This window comes from Apodemus sylvaticus, chromosome 4 (assembly GCF_947179515.1).
Source record: "Apodemus sylvaticus chromosome 4, mApoSyl1.1, whole genome shotgun sequence".
NCBI lineage: Eukaryota > Metazoa > Chordata > Mammalia > Rodentia > Muridae > Apodemus > Apodemus sylvaticus.
This window is the reverse complement of record NC_067475.1, coordinates 115,079,765-115,104,098: the sequence shown is the minus strand read 5'-3', so window position 1 is coordinate 115,104,098 and position 24,334 is coordinate 115,079,765. Positions and strand designations below refer to the sequence as shown.

At 42.6% G+C, this 24,334-nt stretch overlaps 1 pseudogene; it reads right to left on the bottom strand.

The window, feature by feature from the left end:
* Nucleotides 1–921: 921 nt before the first annotated feature.
* On the bottom strand, nt 922–23,347 carry LOC127683695 (40S ribosomal protein S8-like; annotated as a pseudogene).
* Nucleotides 23,348–24,334: the final 987 nt, after the last annotated feature.

The following is a 24,334-nucleotide window of genomic DNA, read 5'->3' as shown; positions in this document are numbered from 1 at the left end:
GTGCACTTAACTACATCCAGGAAAAGTACTCACACATAAAATAAGATAAACATTTTTAAAGATCATCATTAAAAGACATAGGAAAAAGATTCTTGGCGCTAGTCTAGGTGAAAATATTCTTGAATCTGACTTCAAACACAGGCAGCAAAGGGACATGTAGAAAAACCACACAAATAATAAATAATCCCCAACTCAAAACAAAATCCTATGTTGAGCAGAAAGCAAGAAGATAAACAAAGAACTACAAAGTGGAAGAAGATATCAATGAGCCATGCATCTGATGAAGGGCTAACAAGCAAAATACAGAAGGAGCCCAAGCAACTTAATAAAAGGAAGCAAATTGCCTGATTTAAAGATGATCAATGACCTGAAAAAGTATTTCTCAAAAAAAAAAAAATACAAAGAGACCAAAATGCCCAAAATCACTAACCACTATGAAGAAGGAAAGTCACCATGGGATCCCACCCTGCCCGTGCTAAGAATGTTACAATAAAAGAGACAAGACAAAAGAAGATTGGCAAGAATGCAGAATGAAAGTGCTGGTCTACACTGGAATTAGAACAACCAACAAGGAAACAGTGGTGATTCCAAGCATGCTCACACAGTGTCTCCACCACGAGTATCAAGTGGCATGGGCAGACAGATCTGCCACCTTGATTGGTAGCGGGAAGGGGCCAACAGCCAAACCATTTTGCTGTGGTTTTTCTGTGATTTTATGTTTTGGCTACTGCTAAGAAAGGAAGTGCTGGTTTACCTGGCCAGAGAAGAGTGAAGTTTCTGACCAGAAATGTGACTGGGAGAATACTGTGAGTGACTCAGGAGCTAAGCAAGCACTTTTGTCCTTTGCTCTCTGGGAAGTGACAGACATGATTTTATTTATTTATTTACCTATTTATTTGCCTTCCTTCCTCCCTCCCTTCCTCACATAGAAGTAAACACCTTCATTGCTTGAGCTGTGGACCTTAGCTTATTTGCATCTTCCTCAGACAGCTCCAGCTCCTTGCCTTCTAGCACACAGTCATCACCTGCTCCTCCACACTGGCCTGGTCTTCAGTAACACAGACAAGAAGCTTGCCCCATTGAAACCGCTCCTCCAGGACACTGCTGACTGTGACATTTTATCATATTTCTTTTGAATTTGTTTTGATTTTCTTCTTTGTTTGTTTAAGATCTCTTCCTCCTCAGGAGTCAGCTTGGCCCCTTTCTTACAGCCCAAGGGGCAGTGGAGAGTGTGACTTGTACCACTGTCAGTACTGTGTGCCGTCAATAAGCACAATACAGTTGTTCACCAGAGTCTTGTCCAGACCAGCTCATTATGGGATGCATGGTAGACAACATTAATAATCTTTGCTTTGTAAGTGCAATACTAGGAGCCCTAGGAAAAGTTCCCCACCTTCCATCTCTGGGCACAGTGCTCCTTATTGCTTCCTCGAACTCAGACTGTGTGTATATTATAAGGGGCACGTTGTCCAAGCTCATACTTCCGGTTCCTCTGGTAGGGCTTTTTTTATACCTTGGTCATGTGGCACTTCTGTCAGTTGCCCCGAGAGATGCCCATCACTTGGTGTTGGCTGGAAACAGTAGTTTTATTTTTCAATTTGTTTCTTCTCACAAAACTAGCAACTCTGAGAGAACAAGCTGTCTGATTTGTTTTTACTGTGGTACCCTTAAGCACAGCACCATGGATAACAAATATCAGAATCAACAACATTTTCTGGTTAAATTTTTTTTTCCTTCAAAAATTCTCAGCTAGACTTTTATGCCTGGTTTCCTTGATTTATCTGATTGTTACAATTCAGATTCTCAGTGGCATAATCCTGTAGATCACATAGAAGGAACAGCCCCAGCTGTGAAGACTGTGCAGTGAATCCATCACAAGGGCCACTCACAAATAAACTATAATTAGATCATAAAGAGAAAGGAAAAGAAATAAAGTAACTCCTCCTTGGAACTAAGTCATTCATAGCCAACAGTTACTAGACCTCTGAAAGGTAGACCTTCTTTGACTCTGTGGTGTAGCTGTTTGTGAGAGACCTGTGCAATTGACATAGTAATTTGGTTTTAAACCACTTAAAAGCCCCAACCTCTGCCTTGTCCCTCCCACTTCTAAGTTATTTATTTTCTTTGATAGTTCCTGCTAATTCTTTAGAATTCCCAAAAGGTACTTTTATGTTCCCAGATAGCTAGGGATGTGGATAGAGACACATGGTATAACTGGATACTTTGGAATTCTACGCCCCGCTGCCGTGTGTATGGGGGTGCAGCTCGAGGAAGACCGGAGCAAGAGTATCCAAAAGCAGGGATCAGACTAGAGCCCCATTTCTCTGGGGTTAATAATGCTTGGTCTCTCTAGGCAACCAGAGTCCCTTCTGTCTGTATACTCATAACAATGCCAGTGTTCTGGTGCACAGGTGCTGGGCTCTTCCACCAAGGCCTTGAAGACTACCAGGAAACCTCATAGCTTCTGCTGAACAAGTCAGAGCTGTTCCAGCATCAACTGATGCAAACTTCCTGGGGTGCCCAATCCTCAAATGTCCATTAGACTCTCCTTACAGCTCCTCCCAGTTGTGCATAGCCCTGGGCTTGAATTTTGATGCTAATTCCACTCCTCAGAGGGGCTGCAGATGAGGAGTGGCCTTGTGAACCTTCTCCCCACCTTAACTTTTCAAATAAAGGCTTGAGCCAATGATTGGGCAGGAGGAAAGGGGAGGAGCTGAGAGTCTAGGGGAGGAGCCTCAGGGAAGGAACAGGACTGAGAGGAGCTATGAGGGATTGAAGGAGAAGCTACAGAGGGAGAAGCTCGTGGCCTGGAGAAACTGCAAGTTATATAGAATAATATAGATGGAAATAGAGTAGTGTAGTAGGAGATCTGCCCTATCTAGGCTTGTAGCTTGTTTTGTTACTAATTGAGTTGAGATTTCCTTTACCGGAGAATTGGGCTGGAAACAAAGTAACAACACCTCCCCTTTGCATTTGCTAAGTGAACACTTAAATAATTTGAAGATCAACTCAAGCATGGGGGACCAGAGAAGAATCTCGGGAATAACAAGAGGAGAAGAGAGCTTCTGTAGTCCAGAATCCTTGGATTAAACCCTGAAGATCAGCATCTTCCTCATTCCCTCCAGATACAGTCTATGGTCGCTCTGCTTTAAAATCTACAGCTCTACCCACAGTAGTTGCTCCCCTTTTAGTGCTGAAAAGCTTGGCCTATGACTACACAAGACTAGGGGTGAAGTGGTACCTTGTTGAGAAGATTTTTTAATAAGAAACAATTTGGCAAGAAAAATAGTTATGAGCATAATTCAATAAGCAAGCACACAGTGAATATCAAGCACGAGCAGAAGGTCATAAAACTTCCCAGTAAAGGAAATCAATGTCTTTACATATGATTTGTCATTTGGAATCTGCAGTCTAAGCCACAGAGTCATCCCTGGAGTACCAGCATTTAGTGCTAGACAAAGGAGATTAGCTTTCTTTGCTACAGAGCAGAAAGAAGTATGCTATTTTGGTGAGCCCAGCAATGTGGGTCCATGTTGATGGCCTCACTAATCACATGGTTCCGTCGGACTGGTGCAGTACTCTTGTATATAAAAGTATACATAAGGGGCTGGAGGGATGGCTCGGAGGTTAAGAACTGTGGCTGCTCTTCCAGAGGTTCTGAGTTCAATTTCTAGTACCTTATAGATGGTAGCACAACCATCTATAAGAAGATCTGGTCTCCTCTTCTGTCATGCAGGCATACATGCAGGGAGAACACTGTATACATAATAAATACATATTTTTAAGTATACATAAAAAGAAACTGCAAGGTTATTATTCCCTGAAACAAATAAACAAACAAACAAGCACCCATAGTTGACTGGCATTACAATAAGTGGACTACAACATCAATTAGAGAGAAACTCAAAGGGATTCCACTAAAATCAGAGACAAGTTTATCCATTCTCTCTGTATCTATTCAATATAGTTCTTGAGGGCATCCTACCAGAAGCAATCTACAGAGTCAATGCGGCACTCATTAAGATTTCAACACAAGTTTTTATGGACCTTGACATGACAATTCTCAACTTCATATGGAAAAAAAAGAAGCCCAGGATAGCTAAAACATTCCTGAACAATAAAGGAACATCTGGAGATTTCACGATTGCTGATTTCAAGTTGTACTAGAGATGTACAATAATAAAAACAGCATGGTATTGGCACAGAAGCAGATATATTGATCAATGAAGACACAGACATAAATCTACATACCCATGGGCATCTGAATTTTTATAAAGAAGCAATAAATACACACTGGGGAAAAAACATCTCCAATAGATGTTGTTAGTCATACCAGATGTCTGCATATAGAAGAATGCAGATAGATCTGTATCTATCACCCTGTACAAAAACTCAAGTTCCAGTGAATCAAAGACCTTAGCATAAAACCATATATATTAAACCCACAAAAAGAGAGTGTAGGGAATAGTCTTGAACTTCTTAGCACAAGAAAAGCACAGGAAAAGACTTTCTGAACAGAACACTAATTAGTGCAGGCACTAAAATCGACTGTTAATAAATAGGACCTTATGCAACTGAAATTTCTGTAAAGCTAAGTACACTGTCATTTAGACAAAGAAGCAGACTCCAGTATAGGAAAAGATTTTTACCAACTCCACATCTGATAGAGGACTAATATCAAAAATATATAAAGAACTCAAGAAGCTAGATACTGAAAACAAATAATCCAATTAAAATGGGGCACGGATCTAAACAGGGAATTTGAAATAGAGCAATCTCAAATTGCTGGGAAACACTTAATAAAATGTTCAATATCTTCAGCCATCATGGAAATAAGACCAAAACTACTTTGAGACTCCATCTTACACCTGCCAGACTAGCTAAGATTGGTAACACGTGACAGCTCATGCTGGCGAGGATACAGTGCAATGGGAACACTGCTCCATTGCTGGTGGGAGAGCAAACGTGTATGGTCACTGTGGCCGTACAGTCAATATGGTGATTCTTCAGAAAGCTGGGAATAAATATACCCAACTCCTGGCCTATATCCACTATTGGACATATATCTAAAGGACACTCAATCCTATTACAATGATACTTGCTCAACTATGCTCATTGCTGCTCTATTTATATTAGCCAGAAACTGGAAACAACCTAGATATCCCTCGACAGAAGAAAATGTGGCACATGTAGACAATGGAATATTACTCAGGTATTTAAAAAGAATAACATCATGAAATTTGTAGGCAGACGAATGGATCTAGAAAAAAAAAACATCCTGAGTGAAGTAACCCAGACCCAGAAAGATAAATATGATATACATTTACTTATAAGTGAATAATAGCCATTAAGTAAATGATGAGGGGAAACATGGATCTCCCTGGGTGGGGGATCTCAGACTGGAGGAAAGTGGGGATGGTAGTACGGGATGAGAATCAGTGGGAGGGGATGGGGTGGGAGGAGACAATGCAGGGAGAGACAACTGGATTCCTGGGAGGCATTTTGCAGATGATATGGAAACCTAGTGCAGTAGAAACTTCCTGGAATGTATGAAGATTATTCTAATGACGATTAGGGTGTATGGAGTAGTGAGAGCTGTATGGAGTCTCAACTGGCTGGCCATCTCTTGTTGCCAAACGAAACTTCCAGTGGTGGTACTGGTTTACATTCAAATGAACTGTTAGCAAAGAGAGTCCTATAAAGATTTACAAACAACCCAGGCTATTGCTAAGAAACAGGGTTGCCCTCTGCAAATGGACTGTGGGCCCCATTGCCAAGGATGATGCCCACACCACTCATTGAACATGGAGAAGTTCAACTGGTGCCTACATTTCAGTCTCTTAGGTGCGAGAAGGTACTCTGCAGGTATTCTGACTGGTTGTGTGCCAACTCAACACAAGCTAGAGTCAAAAAAGAGAAAGAAGTCTCAGTTGAGGAAATATCTACATGAGATCTAGCTGTAAGACATTTTCTCATTAGTGATCAGTGGGGGAGGTCCCAGCCCATTATGGCTGACACCATCCCTGGGCTGATGGTCTTGGGTTCTATAAGAAAGCAAGCTGAGCAAGCCATGAGATTTAAGCCAGCAAGAAGCACCTTTCATGGCCTCTGCATTAGCTTTTGCTTCCAAGTTCCTATTTGAGTTCCTGTCCTGACTTCCTTTGGTGATACACAGCAATGTGAAAGTGTAAGCTGAATAAACCCTTTCCTTCTCAACTTCCTTCTGGTCACAGTGTTTCATTACAACAATAAAAACCCTAACTAAGATGGGAAGCTACTGAAAGAGGAACATGGATACCAACCCAGCCTCAAAATATTGACCTACAATCTGTCCTGGCTGAGAAATACGCTAAACAAATGGTGGTGCAGAACTTGTGGGAATAGCCAACCAAAGTCTGAGTTGGCTTATGACCCACTCCATGAGATGGAACCATGCCAGGCACTGCTTGAGTGACCGAGAAGCTGACACTAGACATCGCAGGATTCTAGGGAGAGTCCAAACACCAGGGTCCTAGCAGAGTCCAAACACTTCTGCTCTTTTTTTTTAAGTATCAATAAAATGACTCCTAATGATATTCTGCTATACAATCACCATCAGAGAAGCTTCCCCCAGCAGCAGATGGAAATATGCAGAGATCCACCATAGTCAGGCATAATTCTGAAAGAAAGTACACATGGGAGAGCCCCATCAGATGGGTGGAGCTGGAAAAAGTCATCCTGAGTGAGGTAACGGAGACCTAGACTAGAAAGGTACATACAGTATGGAAAGTTGAAAGAGCTGGAGGAAGCAGAAGACGCTAGGTCAGCTAAGCAAGTCACATATGAGCTCGCAGAGCCTGAAGCAGAGGCCCTGCATGGGTCTGTGCCAGGCCTTCTGTATATCTCCTACAGCTATTAGCTTAGTACTTTTATGGGATTCCTAACTATGAGAGTGGATGGGCCTCTGACTCTTGTGCCTGCCTTTGGGACTCTTCTGTTGGGTTGCCATGGCCAACATCAAAAAAAAAAAAAATCAAAGTTTTTGCTTCATTTTACATTTTATTGGGGCATGTTTGGTTGTTATCCCTTAGAAGCCTGTTGCGTGTGGACATTGTCCTTGGCAATGGGACCCCACTGTCAATGTGCAGAGTGACCCTGTGTCTTAGCAACCGAAAGGGAGTAGATCTGGAAAGGAAGGGAGGTGGGAGGAGGAGTAGAGGGAGGGGAAACTGTAATTAGGATATATTGCATGCGAAAGCAATCTATTTTTTTCATTAAAAGAAAAAACAGGAAGTGGGCTACAAAGTAAGTTTTTTAGGAATTAACAGGATTTATTGCCGATTAACTTTGTGCTCCTTCCCTAACACTAAATGTATATGGAAACGTTATTCTCAATGTGGGAACTGAGGCTTTTGATAAGCAGCTGGGTCATGAGAGCGGAGCTTTCTCACTGCCGGTGCGCCTTATTAGATAAGCATGTAACCTGGATGATCCTCACCCGGGCACTGGGCTTCAGTCTGCAAAACCTCGAGAACAGATCATCCCTGTTCTGTCCACTCACAAAGACAGATCATCTAAACACGGCCCAATGATCAAAAGCCGGGAAATAGCAAATGAAAACCAGATCCAACGCATCTGCTGCGCTGCAGGGTCCCTCGGAGGGAGCTCGGGTAGGACTCAAGTGCAGCAGTGCTTCCAGTGAGAAATGAGGGCTCAACAGAGAGCGAACTAGGAGCAGCCGGCGTGAGTCACTGTTATTCCCTGGTCTTTTCTTCTTAGATGTCTAAGTTTTAAGAATGATCCTGCTTATAAGATATGATCATTAAGTACATTCCGTAGACTAGAAAAGGTTAATTTGTGGATATTTGGGTTGAATGTCAACACAGATCATCACCTAATAACAAAAGCAGACACTTCCGGCAATGCTCCCGTGGGAAATCCGAGGCAAGAAAGTCATTTCCAGCCACAGGTACTGACTACTGTTTCTTTGGATGCCACAGAATTTCATTGTTCGTGCAATGATTACCCAGAGTGCCTGTCTCCACACCTCAAAATCATCTTCCTCTGCATGTAGTAGCACCTCATTCTCAAACCATGCACCCTAAGAGTCTCTTATCTGGCAGGGATTGGAGCGAGCCAGTGACTACTTAAGTCCCGCACATACGGATTACTTCGGTTTTCCAGTCCCGTTTTATTTATCCTTTCATTTTTCTCCTTTTAAAAATATTTTGAAGGGTTGATGAGATGGCTTGGTGGTTAAGAGCACTGGCCACCAGGGTAGGGGAATGCCAGGTCAGGGAAGCAGGAGTGGGTGGGTTGGTGAGGAGGGCGGGGGGGGGGGGGGAGCGGGAATAGGGGGTTTTCAGAGGGGAAAGAAGGAAAGGGGATAGCAGCATTTGAAATGTAAATTAAGAAAATATCTAATAAAAAATAGACATAAAAAAACAGAGGAATCCTTGAGCACAAGTGATAACACAGATAAAGTCTTAAGCAATAGAACCCCATTCCTAAGTTGTAATACCCACCATGGCAACAACATGAACTGTGATTGTAATTGCACTTATTTTGCATGTCATTTCAGAGAACATTGATGTGCTTCCTTGGTTTTCAGAATTCTTATCAAGAGCAATGCATTTGTGGAGAGCTATTATTTGATAAGTTGCCTAAAAGCCTAAGCAGTTGGATTAGCTATAAATAGAATATTCTGCTCTAACAGAGAACCTGGTTCAGATCCTAGCACCCATGTAAGACGTCTTACGAGTGCATATAAGTATAACTACAGAGGCATTATTTGCTCATATGTGTACCTGTACATGTGTTACCCATCCCACACACATAAGCAATTAATGTAATAAAAATATTTTATGGGGAAAAAAAGAGCACTGGCTGACCTTTCAGAGCTCCTGAGTTCCTAGCAACCACATGGTTGTTCGTGTCCATCTATGAAAGGATCTGATATCCTCTTCTGGCATGTAGGTGTACATGCAGACAGAGCACTCCTACATTTTAAAAAATGCATAAGTAAAGAAATAAATATTTTTAAATATATAAACTTCCTATATTTTCCACATGATAAAGTGGCCTTCAATATGAGATTTTCATAAATAAGACCATTGTACTCTGTTACTCTCTCCTCCCTCATTCCCTATCCCCTTTTTGCTGGTCCCAAATAGTACTCTATTTTTATCATTCATGTAAATCTGTATGTGTGTCTATATGTTTATGTGTATTTGTATATATGTATATATGTGCATATGTATATATGTATGCATATATGTATATAATATATGCATGTGTATTTCTTCTTTACATATAATTGCACCTATGCATACATATCTCTATTTAAATTACATTCCATGGGCAAAAGAAAATGCATTATTTTTCTTACATCTACCACTGTGTTTCTTCCTTATGAAACTGTTCAATTTATTTGCCCATTTATTGATTGAATGATTTGGTCTTTGGAGTATTTAATTTCTTCAGTAATTTATGGATTGGATATAGTGATTTCATAATAGAGATCTTTTATCTTTAGATTTATTGCTAGGCTTTTTTAATTTTAGAGATTATTTTCAAAGGGATTTTTTTCCATCTGATTTCTTTCTAGTGTTTTTATTGATATATGGAACATAGGTTGTCAGTATATCTCTGTGGAGCTATAGAGGTCTCAAGTTGGGACTGAAGGGTATTTTAAGTGATTTGTAAAGTTACTTCTTACAAGAGAATTATGTTTACAAAATAGTAAGAAAAATCTATCAATTATTGATGTTGACACATGAGACTCCTCCACTCTGTCCACACTGCAGATCCACCCGAGGGGCCATTCTCTGTTCCTCTTTCCACTACTTGAAGATAGGCATGCTTTGCGTTTCCTCTGTGAACCAATCTGTTCTAAACTTTTAAAAAATTATTTATGTGTATGAGTACACTGTAGCTGTCTTCAGACACACCAGAAGAGGGCATTGGATCCCAATATGGATGGTTATAAGACACCATGTGGTTGCTGGGAATTGAACTCAGGACCTCTGGAAGAGCAGCCAGTGCTCTCAACCACTGAGCCTTCTCTCCAGCCCATGTTCTACACATTTTTTTAAGATTTTATTTTTTACTCATATAAGTGGGTGAACTTGTAAGGTTCCCCTCCCCCTTAAAGCAGTGGTTTTCACAACTGAAATATTATGTCCAAGAATGGAGAGTGTAAGCTTGTCTCTAACTCAGGGACTCCCCTTGGTGAGCCAACATTCAAATTTCCCTGTGCCTTTGGAAACTGGTAAATTATTAAGTATGGTGGTCTCAATCTAGTTCTAGGCTCAGAGTTTTTTATTTGTTCTCTCTCTCTCTCTCTCTCTCTCTCTCTCTCTCTCTCTCTCTCTCTCTCTCTTCCCCCTCCCTCTCTCCCTCCCTTTCCCCCTCCCTCTCCTCCCTCTCTCTGTCTATCTCTCACCCCCTCTCCCCTCTCCCTCCCCCCTCTCTCTGTACCAATTATTATATTACAATGGGGGAGTATGGTGTGGAAGATTTCCACATTTGGATGTGCATTAGTCTGTAATTGTTTTTAAAAGTACAGTTTAGTTGATGTAATGTAAGGCATTCCTCCAAGCGGGTCTGTGCCCTTGCATTTCTCTTCAGCCCACCTCATAATAAAGTCCAGACTCCATATCCTTAAAATTTACATCCCATGGGAATTTTTCATTTTCCTTGCTTTTCAGATGTCTGTTCAATTTTTTCCCTTAAGTCTTTAATTTTTTTTTCCTTCACTAGGGGAAGCTTCAGAGGCTGGCTACCTAGCAACTGAGTGTCTGTATGTTTCTAAGTGCACTGAGGCTCAACAGGGAATTTCTGACAAAACAATGTATCCTAAACATTGTTTTATGGAAGCATGAGGGTCTTAGCCAGCAAGGAGCAGGTGAGCGCAAGCCATACTGCTGCAGACACCACCACTGTGGCCCTTACAAAGACTTGCAGTTCCTGAGTTCTTGAAAGCCAATGGAAGCCAGCTTCAGTTCCCACTGAATCGAACCTTCTAGACCACTGTATCCAACATTTGAATGTGAATCTTTATCACCAAGGAAAAGGCACAGATGTTCATTCAGGATCTCATGACCTCGGGGCAAAATTGTAACACTGTATTTGTTACCTTTGTTGTGATAAAATATCACCACCAACAGCAACTTATAGAAGAAACAATTTATTTCCACTTTAGCTGTGGTGGGGTAAGAGGGTCATGGCAGCAGGTGGCTAGGCTAGAGTAAGCAGCTTAGAGGTCACATTTCAAAGGCAACAGCTTAGAGTAGAAGTAGGGAGAGGGTTCAGGCTCTCAAATCGTCTCCCCCAGAGATTGGTTTCCTCCAGCAAGGCTCCAACACTTAAAACTCCTCAGACTACACCACCCACTGGAGATCACTGTTCAAATACTTGCACCTACCAAGGGAGAAACCTATGGATTTCTTATTAAAACCACCACAAGTGCATATCTACATAGTTAACAGTTTCCCCCAGGTTGGTCTGTGTTGTCTTTACTTCTAGGCTTTACCCAACTGTGGGCCTGTGCACTGGAGGCTTTCCATGGAGATCTCTGGCCAGGCCAGGTGCAAGGACTCAGGCAAAAGGGAAAGAGTATGAGCAGGAACGGGGAGCCGTCTCCACCACTGCCGCAGCTGCCTCCATCTCGGTTGTCCCACGTTGCCCTGCACTGAGTCAGGCTGGGCTGGGCCAAGGAGAGGCTGACTAGTCAGTGAGGAGGGCATGGGAGTTTCTGGTAGCATTTCAGGAGAGCAGACCTCCTCTCAAGCAGCGGTATTACAGCTCTTATGATGGCAGCCCTTAAAGGGCAGAGTAGTTCTCACACACGTCTATTCCTTCCGGATAGGATTCAGTTTTGGGGTGGGTCAAGGTCTGACAGCAGGTTGTTCTCATAGGCTTGGTCTGAGAGCTTGGAGATACCTTATCTTCATATGGGAGGGCTTGGTGCTGCTCCTACATAACTGGTGACCACAGGCTATTCTTCAAGGGGGTTGTGGGAGGCTATAGCTATGTGACAGGAGCCAGGGGCCCAAGAGGCATGGCCAAACACCCAACATTCCTTGCAGGTGACAGTCACCTGTTAGGTCTCCAGGGTTTTAAGCCTGTGCTCAATCAGAGCCCAGACTGCCTATCACAGCTCACTGCCCCACACCCAACAATTACCAGGCAATAGCCAGCTAGGCCTGGCTTGCTATAAAACAGATTGTTTGGTCCCTCCTCACTCTCTCTGGCCCTTTTCCTGTGTGACATAAAACCATGGCAGGACATTTGGTAAGGTAAAACAGGTCGAGACCTGGAGATTCAGTGGACACACACCTGAGGTTAAGGCGACTCCCAGGTCCCTTCCAGACTCCTGATTTCGAACATGTGCCATGCTTCTCACATAAAAGAAACATGTCCTATGGTCATGTAGGCCCAAAACAGAGTTCTCCATGCTAATGTGGTACTGAGAGGCCCAGAGGTCTTAGCCAATAAGCTTCCCTTCCCAGACCTTCCTCTCTGCAAAGGGTACTTAATCTCAGGTCCACCCTGAGAAGTGGGGTATGGTTTACATATCCATTTTATGCCATAACAATAAACTGTTCGGAACCGTGGACTGCCTCTTTTCACCAAGATCTGCCGTGGGGCGCCAGGAAGAAGGCCTTTGCAGAGCCATAGCCTAGTCTCCCATACAAGGTCTCTCTGCACTCCCAGCCACAACTGCCACCGAGCCTGCCACCACCAAGGACAATCACTGTGAGACAAGCTCATCTGAAGAGCTCCCAACTCTATTCTCTGCTCTTTCGAGACTCCCAGTGGTGCCTGGATATCCAAGAGTCTGAGAACCCCATGGCCCTGGCCGTGTCTCGGGCCCAGGGACCCTCAGATCAACTCTGGCTTCCTCACATCTCAGACTGCGCTTTCCCACCTCCCTCTGGAGCATTGTCTAGGCCCTTCCCTACAGCCTGGCACCCATCCTGGTGGCAACATGGGGTAAGTGCACACTCCCCTCGCTCTGTCTCCCCAAGAGGCCGTGCCCAGTGACAGGGAGGATGCTGGCCTACATCTTCTCTCTCTTACTCTCTTCTCTCTCTGACCTCTTTCTCTTTCTCTCCCCCTCCCTCTCCATGTGTTCTGGATACCCCTCCCTCTTCCCCTCTGCCTCTACCCCCTTCTCAACTTCCCTTCCCACACCCCCAAATAAACTCGCTTCTATACTCCATCCATCACATGGCTGGTCCCTCAGGGGGAAGGGATGCCTCAGCACGGGCCTGCTGAGGCGCCTGCCTCCCAGCTCACCACACTGTGCTCTATAAAACATATCCTTGGTTCTTATAAAAATACAACATCCTGATTCTGTAGTTGGAACTCTCCCTCCTGTGTTCATTTCTGCGCAAGCCCATGTCAAATGCATAGCATTTCTATTGCAGATGAAAGACCTGAAATGGTTTTTACCACTACCAAACCCACTGAGCCGCCGTCATTAGAGTAAATCTACTAAGATGTAATTTAAAGAGATCCTAATGTTCAAGATGAATAATGATCGTTGGATTCACTTTTTTATAGGAATCTATAGTTAGTTCATTACTTTTCATTATCCCGAATGTAAAATGTGCAACAGAAAGCCAAAATTCATATATTTTTGGAATTAGATGAAATCTTCATGTGGCTCCTCTTAGCATTTTGAGAATATTTCCATCTTGTTTTCCTCCTACAGAGATGCACCCGCCAGCTTTCTCTGTTTACCCCAGCTTCTGGCAACAGGGCTGTGCCACACATTCACAGTGTGTTGTGAATGTAATGATTTGTTTGTGAACAAAAAAAAAAATCAAGTCTATAAAGTTTCTCTGAAAATTTTTGGGTAATTTTCAAGAAAAGGTTTTGTGTGATTAGCTCATTCCTCTGGTGATGAATGGACTCCTCTGGGAATGTTCTCGGCACTGTGGATCTGGGGTCATTTTATTTTCCAAAATCTGCATTCACCCCACCAATACCCACTCAAAAGTGCCCTTTCCACCGGCAGTTTATAATTTAATGGTGGTTTTAATAATTATCCCATCAACAATCACACAGACGCATGAGAGGATTTGGAGCCGAGCCTAGTATTGTACTGATTACAGAGCGCTCCTTCTGCTTCCGGGATGTGAGGCAGCAGAGCCAGCATATAATCCGCACGCCAGTGATAAACGTTGCACGAAACCGTAAAGGTTTCCCTGGTGGATCAGAACACCTTTACAACGGAGGTGTCATGGGAGCTGAGACATAAAATATAACCAAGACTCAAGAAGGAGAGCAGTGAGGGCCTTTTAGGCCAAGGAGAGCAGTCTCCGGGCTGCAAAACAGTGATTTACACTCTGTCTAAATGGTAACGAGGAGGCTGTGCTCGCCTGCTACAGAAGGCAGGAGAATTACACAGAGCCTGCACATAGTACCACAGATCGGAAAGAGGGACAGCACACCAAATCTGCTACTCACTCCTGGCGTGGTTTTGGATACTAAGATGAGATCAGGGCAGACTAAGTGTTTACAAAAGTCTTTCTGGTTAAAGGCTCTCTGGCAAGCAAACCCGTTGTGAGAGACGGGAGACACATGAGCATGCGCAGAATAGAGAAGATGGGGCAATGTGTGAAATGGTGCCAGGAAGGAGTCATGGAAAGTGAAGTCAGGGTCCTGGCTCAGCTTTGGAGTGGTAAAGAATTTAAAGAGGGAAAGAAGTCTTATCTTTGTAGCCTTTTAGTTTCTTTATTCAGAGAACAGATGGGGGAATACTTGACTCATTTGCCCGTGAAGACAAATGAAGCAATTTATGTGTGTTTCGTGCTCAGTAGGAACTTCCCTTCACCGGGGATAGCAGTCGGACTCTTGCATAATGAATCCCTTCTCAGAAGCTGAGCTCAGCCTCAGAATGTATGTTTTGCCACATTTGAATTTGTTTCCCACTAAGATTTACAACCTCAGAACAGAAAGCTGTCTGATTCAATGATTCCATTTGTGTTTTTAAAACAAGTTTTGGTTTACCTCTTCTACTTTATTTTAAGTGAAAGATTTTTTAAAAAGAGTTATTTATTTGTTTATTTATTTATTTATTGTATATGAGTACACTGTAGCTGTCTTCAGACACATCAGAAGAGGAGGGCATCGGATCCCATTACAAATGATTGTGAGCTACCATGTGGTTTCTGGGAATTGAACTCAGGACCTCTAGAAGAGTAGTTAGTGCTCTTAACCACTAAGCCATCTCTCCAGCCCAACAGATTCTTTTTTAAGGTGCTTTTTGTTATTGGTTGGTTGATTTGGGGCTTGTTTTTGCCGCCACCGCTGCTGCTGCTGCTGCTGCTGCTGCTGCTGCTGCTGCTGCTGCTGTTGCTGTTGCTGTTGCTGCTGTTTATTTGTTTTTTGTTTTTTTTTTACATGTCTGCACACGTATCTGTACACATAAATGAAAGTCTATTGAGACCAGAAGAGGATGTTGGCTCCCCTGGACCAGACTTATGGGTGGAATTCAAGTTCTGGGAACCAAACTCAGGTCCTTGCAAAAGCAAGACAGGGTCTCAGCCATTGAGCAATCTCTTCAGCCTTTAATGAAACTTTCTTAACACCTGTTATAGTTTATAATTTAAAACTTGGACTGGAAAGACAGCTCAGAGGTTAAGAGCACTAGCTGCTCCCTCAGAGGACCCAAGCTCAGGTCCCAGCACCCACATCTGGTTCCCAGTACCCACATCTGGCAGCACACAGTCACATGTAAGCTCAGCTCCCGAAATTCCAGCACCCTCTTCTGGCGTCTGTGAGCATTGCAGGCATGAGCACTACCACCCTGAGGGAATGAATGAAAATATGCTAGGGAATGTCAAATTTCCAAACAGGTCATTATTATAAGCACTATATAAAAGATATGATGCGCATATATATATATTAAATTGAAAATTACCATATTGATTATTACTCTGAATATTTTTTAGAAAGCATCTTTCTGAAATGAAGACAATGCTATTTATCTTAATGTAGCCCCAGATGAGCTGGTTGTTGCAAGCACTTATGGCTAAGATAAATAAGTCTGATTCCATTCCTATACCATCTCTAACAAGGCCTCTCTGGCCATTATCCCCCCTTGTAACCTAGTCATAGGTGTACAGACAGACAACTGATTTACAGACAGCTAATACTATCCAAAAGTTCTCTCTTTTTGACGCTTTAAAAAGGAAAGCATACCTGTAATTCCAGCACTCTGAGAGGCAGAGGCAGGCAGATTTCTGAGTTCAAGGCCAGCTTGGTCTACAGAGTGAGTTCCAGGACGGCCAGGGCTACACAGAGAAACCCTGTCTCAAAAAAAAAAAAAAAAATCCAAAAAACAAAAAAAAGGAAAACATAAATTTTTAAAAGTCACAATTTTCTATAATTTTACATGAAAAAAATATTCAGTCCCAGTTTTGCTCTCCTTTGAACAGTCATGATCTTTCTCACTTCTAACCTTCAAAAGCTCCCTCTTGACTCTAGTTCTGAACTGTCTGCACATGGCTTAGAGAGACAAGCAGTTTGTTCTGGGACCTCTTGCCTTAGCCCTGCTAGGAGCCCTGCTAAATAATCTTGCATTTATTTCACATCTCACATCTGTTTGGCACAGAAGGACCAATAAAAGTTTTGCTCTACATTTCATTATATTTCTTGGTACAACCACCCACTTGGATCTGGCAAAGAACCCAGTATTAAAAATTCCTCCACAGTGCGGTCTTTCCCACACATCTGGAGTAAATATAACTTAAAGAAGTAAACACTTGGGCTGGAGAGATGGCCCAGTGGTTAAGAGCACTTGCTGCTCTTGCAGAGGATGTAGATGCCCAGAGTCCATGGACAGTTCACAACTGCCTGTAACTGCAACTCCCATTCATTTGACATAATCTTTTGGTCTCCAAGGACACATGCAATCACAGACACAAGTGCAAACACACAAGAATAAAATCTTCAAAAGTTGTAAACACCAATTGTATTTCTATTTGAAGAGAAAATAGATGGCAACATATAGCTGTCAGTTTCTGTTTCAGGTTGCTCCAACTACTCCCATATACAGCGAAAATCCTTTCTCTGTTTAGAGGAACTATTTCCCATGAAAGAAAACAGCAGATTTCTTTTGGCCACTCTGTAAAGGCAATAAGAACGACAGCTTGCTGGGCTGGAGAGATAGATGGCTCAGCAGTTAAGAGCTCTTGATGGGTTCAGTTCCCAGAATCCAGAGGGTGCCTCACAACCATTTATATCTCCAGTTCCAGGGGATCTAATGGCCTCTTCTGACCTCTAAGGGCGCTAGCCATGTATGTGATGCGCATACATCCATATAGGGAAATCACTCGTTTACATAAAATAAAAGATTTTCGGGTTTTGCTGCTGCTGCTGTTGTTTTTAAGAATGATTGCTTGGGTCATCTGACACCTCTGCAAAATAAAAAATGGGAGTATTGCAAATTCCAGTTTCATAGGCTGTAAGAAGAATGTGTTGTGTGTGGTAAAATGCCAAGAGAAATTAATGTAACTAATTTCCATTCAACTTTAAATGCATCAATTCTTTGGTTAGATTCAGTTCTTGTTGCCTTGACTTATGAGGAGCTGTGTTATGGGCATGACACAGCACAGGAGATGAGTGGCTATCAAAAGTCTCTATATCTCCTCCCACAGAGTGTAATGATGTGGGAGGCACAAGGAGTGGGTATAAAGGCCCGTGCTGCCACTTTCTCCCTTGAAACTCTGTATCATGAGTTCCCTGCCTTGGAGCTGCTACTTTGTTGCATCACATGGATGTACCCAGATGGTAGCTGTAGATGATCCTAGTCTTTACTGCCACCATGTCAAGTCCTAGGCAAACACAGAGTGGCCCACACAGTTAATGTCACATTCACAGCTCACCCGGCCTGACAGTGTTACCTTAATCACTTCTGATAGTAATGTAACTAATAAGATAAAGTTGTTCTACATTTTGAGACTCTGACTCCATAAATCCCAAATTAGAAGTTAGCAACTCCTCACACTTTGTCTCAAGATATAACTTAAGATATACTTCATCTTTCAAATTCACCCATTTAAAAGATGCAAGTCAGTTGGAGTGTATTCACAGAATTTTCCAATTTTTTTTTTTACCAATATTCAAACTTAAGACCATTTCAATAAAAACAAACCAACAACCAACAACCAACAATAAAGCCCACTATGTCAAGTGATTGTCACTCATATTATGTTCAGGCCCCAGTCTTGAAGCCATCATTAGCATCCTCCATAGATTTGCCCACACTGTACATATATAAAGGGAATTCTGATGCCTGGTCCTTTGAGTATGGCTTCTTTCATTAGGCAAATGTTCTTTCTATTGCAACATACACCAGTACTTTCTAATTTCTGCAATTTCTTTTTTCTCATACAGATAGGAAGTAAGTATTTTAGATTATGGGCTGTTTTGTCTGTATGGCGATTACACTACCTAACAGGTATAGATAGTTCTCATGTAGCCATAGACGATATGGAAAAAAATGGCAGAAGCCATATTAAAACAAACAAACAAAAACCACTTTTATTAACAGAACAATGGGGAGAGGTAGCTATGACTCAACGGCTCAGTTCGCTGACCTTGATTTATGCATCTGAGGAGAGCATGTTTTTGAAATTTTTTTTTAGAAAAGAACTTCAAGTCTTAAATAAACTATTGACCATATTTCTTTATAATTCAAATTTTAAGCCAAAGCTGAAGGTTTTATTAAATTTCAAGAGTCAGCAGAGTAGGTATAAATCAATGTAGACTGTAACAGAAAATGTGCACCAGGGAACATTATTTCAGAGATTCCTTTGATCTGCTGAGCCACAAATCTTAAGACTTATTACACATAAAAATCAGCTAAAATGCTGGGGATTTTTCTCCTGATGGCCTCCTCCTGTACCAGAATGGTTTTGTCAGGGGTTGCTTTCCCTTGGCTTTGGAAGTTTTAGGATGTTCTTTGTGACAATTACCCTTTCTATGAAGCATTTTGGAAACTATATGTAGTAACCTATTCTACTCATTCCCCAATCCAGGTAAGTCCTTTATGATTCCTGCAATATATACACACATCATATACACATCATATATACATCATAATACTATGTATGGAAAATATATATATAGTGTATGTATATATACTGCATATATATAGTATTGCTGTAACAAATGCAATTTAATGAGGAAAGGTTTATTTTGTCTCACAGTTTGGGAAGACATGGGAGCAGGGAGTGTGAGGTCGCACTGTATACATAGTCAGGAAGCTAAGATGACTGCTGGGGCCAAGTTTGACTCTTCCTCTTATTTACACCAGAACGACACCCCATTAGAACGGGGGGGGGGGGGGGAGGGGCAGGAGCTGCTCATACTCAGGGAAGAGCCTTCCCTCTGCAATCAAACACCTCTGGAAACATCCTCACAGGCGCTTCGGGAGATGTGTCTCCGTGATTCTAAAGCCAGTCAAGCCGAAAGACAGCTGTTCAGTCAGGAGGGCCGGCCTCTTGACCCGTGGGCACCCATGCTGTGTTCTGGGCAGGAACAGAATGCTCCCACCATGTGCTGAGTCTGTGGCAACTGTGGGTGGCTGAGAGCTTCCGGAACAAGAGCTTCCTTCTCATGTGGGAGTTATTAGTATCAGAGGGTCGAAACCTTAATTATCTCTTTACTGCTGAAAGATCTTTCTATAATAGCCTCACAGGAGGGGAGCCAAGCACATCATTTTGATCTGCGACACTTTATTAATTTTCCTTTTCTTGCTATCTTGGGTTAACTTACTCTACTAAGTTTCAAGTGGCTTGAAGATAGGAAATAATTTCCTTTGTAATCTCTCTGCCATCGCTCAACATGTAATTATGTTTAGTGTGCTTTTGAAATTGCTTAATCATTTTAACTTTATCATTTCACACACACACACACATACACACATATATATACATACATATATATATGTATATACATACATATATATATATATATATATATATATATATATATATATATATATATATGAAGTCTTTAGACCAAGTAAGTCTTTAGCTACTCAGTAATGCTATTAACAGAATATGAAATATTATCACTGGCTTTAGCTATGTGAGCTTATTTTATTATTTGATTTTTGTGAATTATCCAACTATAACACTTACAATGATTTTGAATATATTACTGAATTAGAGTGGGTAGTTCTTGCCTCACAGCCTTGAAAAGAACAAAATAATATATCCTAGTGAAAATTCAGATGTCTTTTCAGTGTGTACCACTGCTCCAGGGTTCTCATTCCTGCACCCACACTGCACCTCTGCCTCACAGGTATAGGCCAGTCACCCCTATTTACTGAAAGATCTGTTTTGCCTTTTGAAAACAAAAATCATACAATCTAACAAATGTCCCACTATCAAGCATGTTTTGGTCAGGGGAGTCCATGAGACTGCAAACATTGTAAGCTATTGCTACTAACCTTGTTTGACTCCCAGAAGATGAAGGTAATTCCTACTGCCCAAGATCATACAGGTTAGACCCACTGTTAGACCATACAGGTCTAACACACGTCTTGGCTCAGGGTATCCAAGCTGGATCTGACCTGAAATCTTCCCTGGGGACCAGATTTCATGGTACTGGATGGTGCTATACAACTGTCATGGAAGTGAAGTAACCAATAGTCCTGCCTGGCTGTCATGTCTAGGAACCACTGCATAGCACTGCAAGATAGCCCTAAGTAAAGGTGTAACAGTGGTACGCGCATATTTGTGCTAACCACGGTGGTGGTTTGAATAGGAATGGCCCCCGTGAGCTCATATACTGGGATGCTTGGTTGTAAGGGATTAGCACTACTTGATAGGAATTAGGAGGTGTTGCCTTGTAGTAGGTGTTTCACTGGGGGTGAGCTTGGAGGTTTCAGAAGTTCAAGCCAGGCCGAGTGGCTTCCTCTCTCTTCCTTCCTGCTGCCTGTTGATCCAGATGTAGAACTCTTGGCTCCTTGTCTAGCAGCAGCTCTGCCTGCATGAGTGCCTGCCATGCTTCTCACCGTGACAGTAGTGGACTAAACCTCTGAACCTGTTAGCCGATCCCAATTAAGTATTTGCCTTTATAAGAGTCACTGTAGTCATGGCATCTTCTCACAGCAGTAGAACATTGCCTAAAACCCCAGCACTGCTGACTTTGGCAGGGGAGAACCATCAGCCTTGAGATTTGGGAAGGACCAGCCATCAAGGAAGCAGGGTCTGAGCCTTGCTGAACTGTGCTGTCAGGAACACTCGGTTGACTTTAGTGACGTATTCAATCATTTTAATCCCAGGTAAAGGGATGAGGGGCTGCTTTGGACTGTCAGCAGCAGAAGCTGACCATAATTTGCCTCATGCTCTACTAGAAGCATGGTTTTGCCAGCTGCAGATCATTTCTGCAATCGGGTGATGTTTGGAATACTGGGAACTCTTTAGAGGGTACATATATGTACTTAGGACCCTGAGAGGAAGTTGGTGGTGGTTGTTGGTCATGCAGGAGGTTGGGGATGGTTTGTTAGTAGTCCTGCTCAAGGAAGAAACAAAAAGAAAAAAATTAGATCCAAGGATCTCTCTCTCTCTCTCTCTCTCTCTCTCTCTCTCTCTCTCTCTCTCTCTCTCTCTCTCTCTCTCTCTCTCTCCCCTACCTTTCTTTCTCTCCTATCTAGTGATAGGGGGGTGAATCCAGGGAGATGAAGGATAAGACCCCTCTACAGATGATCAGATGATAGATGGGGAAAACAGCCACAAAGTACCAAAGACTGGCCACAATTGAGTCTGACTATTCTGTGGCTTCCTCAAAAACGAGTATAATAAATTGGTCTTGCTTAAGACTCAACTGTGGCAATTTGCTGCTACAGCAATAGCAAATGATGCAGATAACTTCACAGAGGCAGCTGGCTTGCCTGGTTCTCACCCCACATATGCATGGCCCAGCTCATACATGGATACCTGGTCTGACACACCGTGGAGGGTGTTCAGAGTTTATTTCATCACCACATTGGGATCAGGAGTCAAAGCAACATAATTAGCCCTTAAAGAGAGTAGACTGGTCCACTTAATAAAAAGGTCACAGTCTAAACGAGGATTTGTGAGACTCGCCAAGCCTGTGCACTTAGGAAGTTGCCCCTAACACTCTCAAATAGGGCTTGTGCAGCCACAAGTTTCTAAGGAAAAGCCTGCCAATGGACAAGCTCAGCCTGGCACCTGTGCAGAGCGTGCCATTCTGGAAAGGTTTGTTTTTATTCTGTTTTCAATCTGTTATCTCATTTCAGATTGTTATAAATAATTAACTCTGTGTAAATGGCCTGCGGACGTTAACGTACACTAATCACTGGGATGGGCGGGATTGCTTGGACTTGAAGTGAAGTACTCTCCAGTTCACCCCTACTGTACTTCAGAAGAGCAAACCTCCCCTTACTTTCTGATCCCACGAGGCTTCTTAGTATTAAAAAAAAAAAATAAAAAGACTTGAACAGCCCTCATTGTTGAGGGGGAAAGTTATCATGGCTTAGAAAAGTATTTGTTCCACAACCACAAGGACCTGGGCTGTGATCTTCTGCAACAGAAGCCAAGCAGAGCATTAGCGTCTTCCCCCGCCCCACTTTATCCATGCAGTCCAGCATGAAGTTTAAAATGCCCATGCTCACATCCCTATTCTAACTTGGCCCCAGAGCTCTTTTTAGCCGTACCTTTCTAAAGAAACTGCAAACCACAGTTGCCTGCCTTCCTAGCATATTCTATGAGCTCTAAATTCTAACAATTTTAGGAGGTGGCTCAGTGGATAGAGCACTTGTCACATGGGAATAAGGAACAGAGCTCATATTCCTGATCGCCACAGAAGAGCCAGGTAGCCATCACCACATGCCTGCAGTCCCAGCAATTCCTGGCAAGGTGACTAGCTAGACCAGCCAATGATCTCTGGGTTCGGCAAGAGGCCCGGTCTCAGTGATTAAAGTGGAGAGTGATCAAGGTAGACATCCAATGTTAATTTCTGGTCTCCATATGCATGCAAACACACTCATTCATGTTCACCCTCCCATCGATGTCAACATAAGTATAGATATATAAATAGGTAGACAGACAGACAGACACACAGACACACAGAGACAGACAGACACACACACACACACACAGACACACACACACACACAAAGTAAAGAAATTACTGACTAAAATAAACTCTAACTTTTTTTCTCTTCTGGACCCTCCTGTGTTATCTCTGCTTTACCCTGCAAGGTCATCGATATAAATCAAGCCATCTGAACAGGAAGTGCCAGTCTGTTTCCTTGGGAGGGTCAGCTTCACAGCCTCACCTCTCCATGATCAAACATCTTCACAGTATAATGGCTCATTGTTACCTTCCTTATCTGCCCCAGAAATCTGATCAAGTCCCTTCCTCTACCCATTTGCTTGGCTGACCCCTGGCCTTTAGAAACAAGCTCCCAGGATAAATTGTACAGGGAGCCCAAGGGTAAAGCCTGCCCCTGACAGAACATTCCTCTGCTCTGGTTTTGGATGTCATACCTAAGAAAGGACATGATCTTGGGATGCTTTAAAACAAAGTGTGTCTAAGGATAGTTTGAGTGGATAGTTACCTATAAACATAAACCTTGGAGTTTGTAACAAGAGGGAGCTTTTCTCCCCTTTAGTATATATAGAAGCTATATTTAGAAGAGCCACACAATGTCATGATGCATAAATCAAGTCAAACACACACACACACACACATGCGCACACACTTACTTGTTCTAGTTTGCTTTCTGTTGCTGTGATAAACACGACCACCAAAAGCAACTTGGAGAGGAAAGGTTTTATTTCATCTTACACACCATAATCTTACAAAAGGATGTCAGGACAGGAACTCAAGCAGAGACCATAGAGGAATGCTGCTCACTGGCTTGCTTTCTATGGCTTGCTTGACTACTATCCCTAGACCAGACCAACCTCTCTAGGGATGCTACCACCCACAGTAGACTGGGCTATCCATATCAACCAGCAGTTAAGCAGACGGTCCAGAGATATGCCCATAGGCCAGTTTGATCTGAGTAATTCTTAGGTTGAAATTCCCTCTTCCTAGGTGACTCAAGGAATGTGTCAAGTTAATAGCCCATCTGACAGTCTTCAGACATCATTTACTATGAGAAAAAAAACCACCCCCATGTTCAGAAATTGTCATCTTCAGTCACTCATTGAAGGCGCATAGCAGATCCCTCATGTCTGTCCGGCCACAAAGTAGTACCTTTCCATCATTTCCCCCACTACTTTCTCCTTCTCTCAAAGCCTCTTGGTGAGCACCACTCTCCTGTCCACTTCTGTGAGGTCAACGTTATTTTCAGATT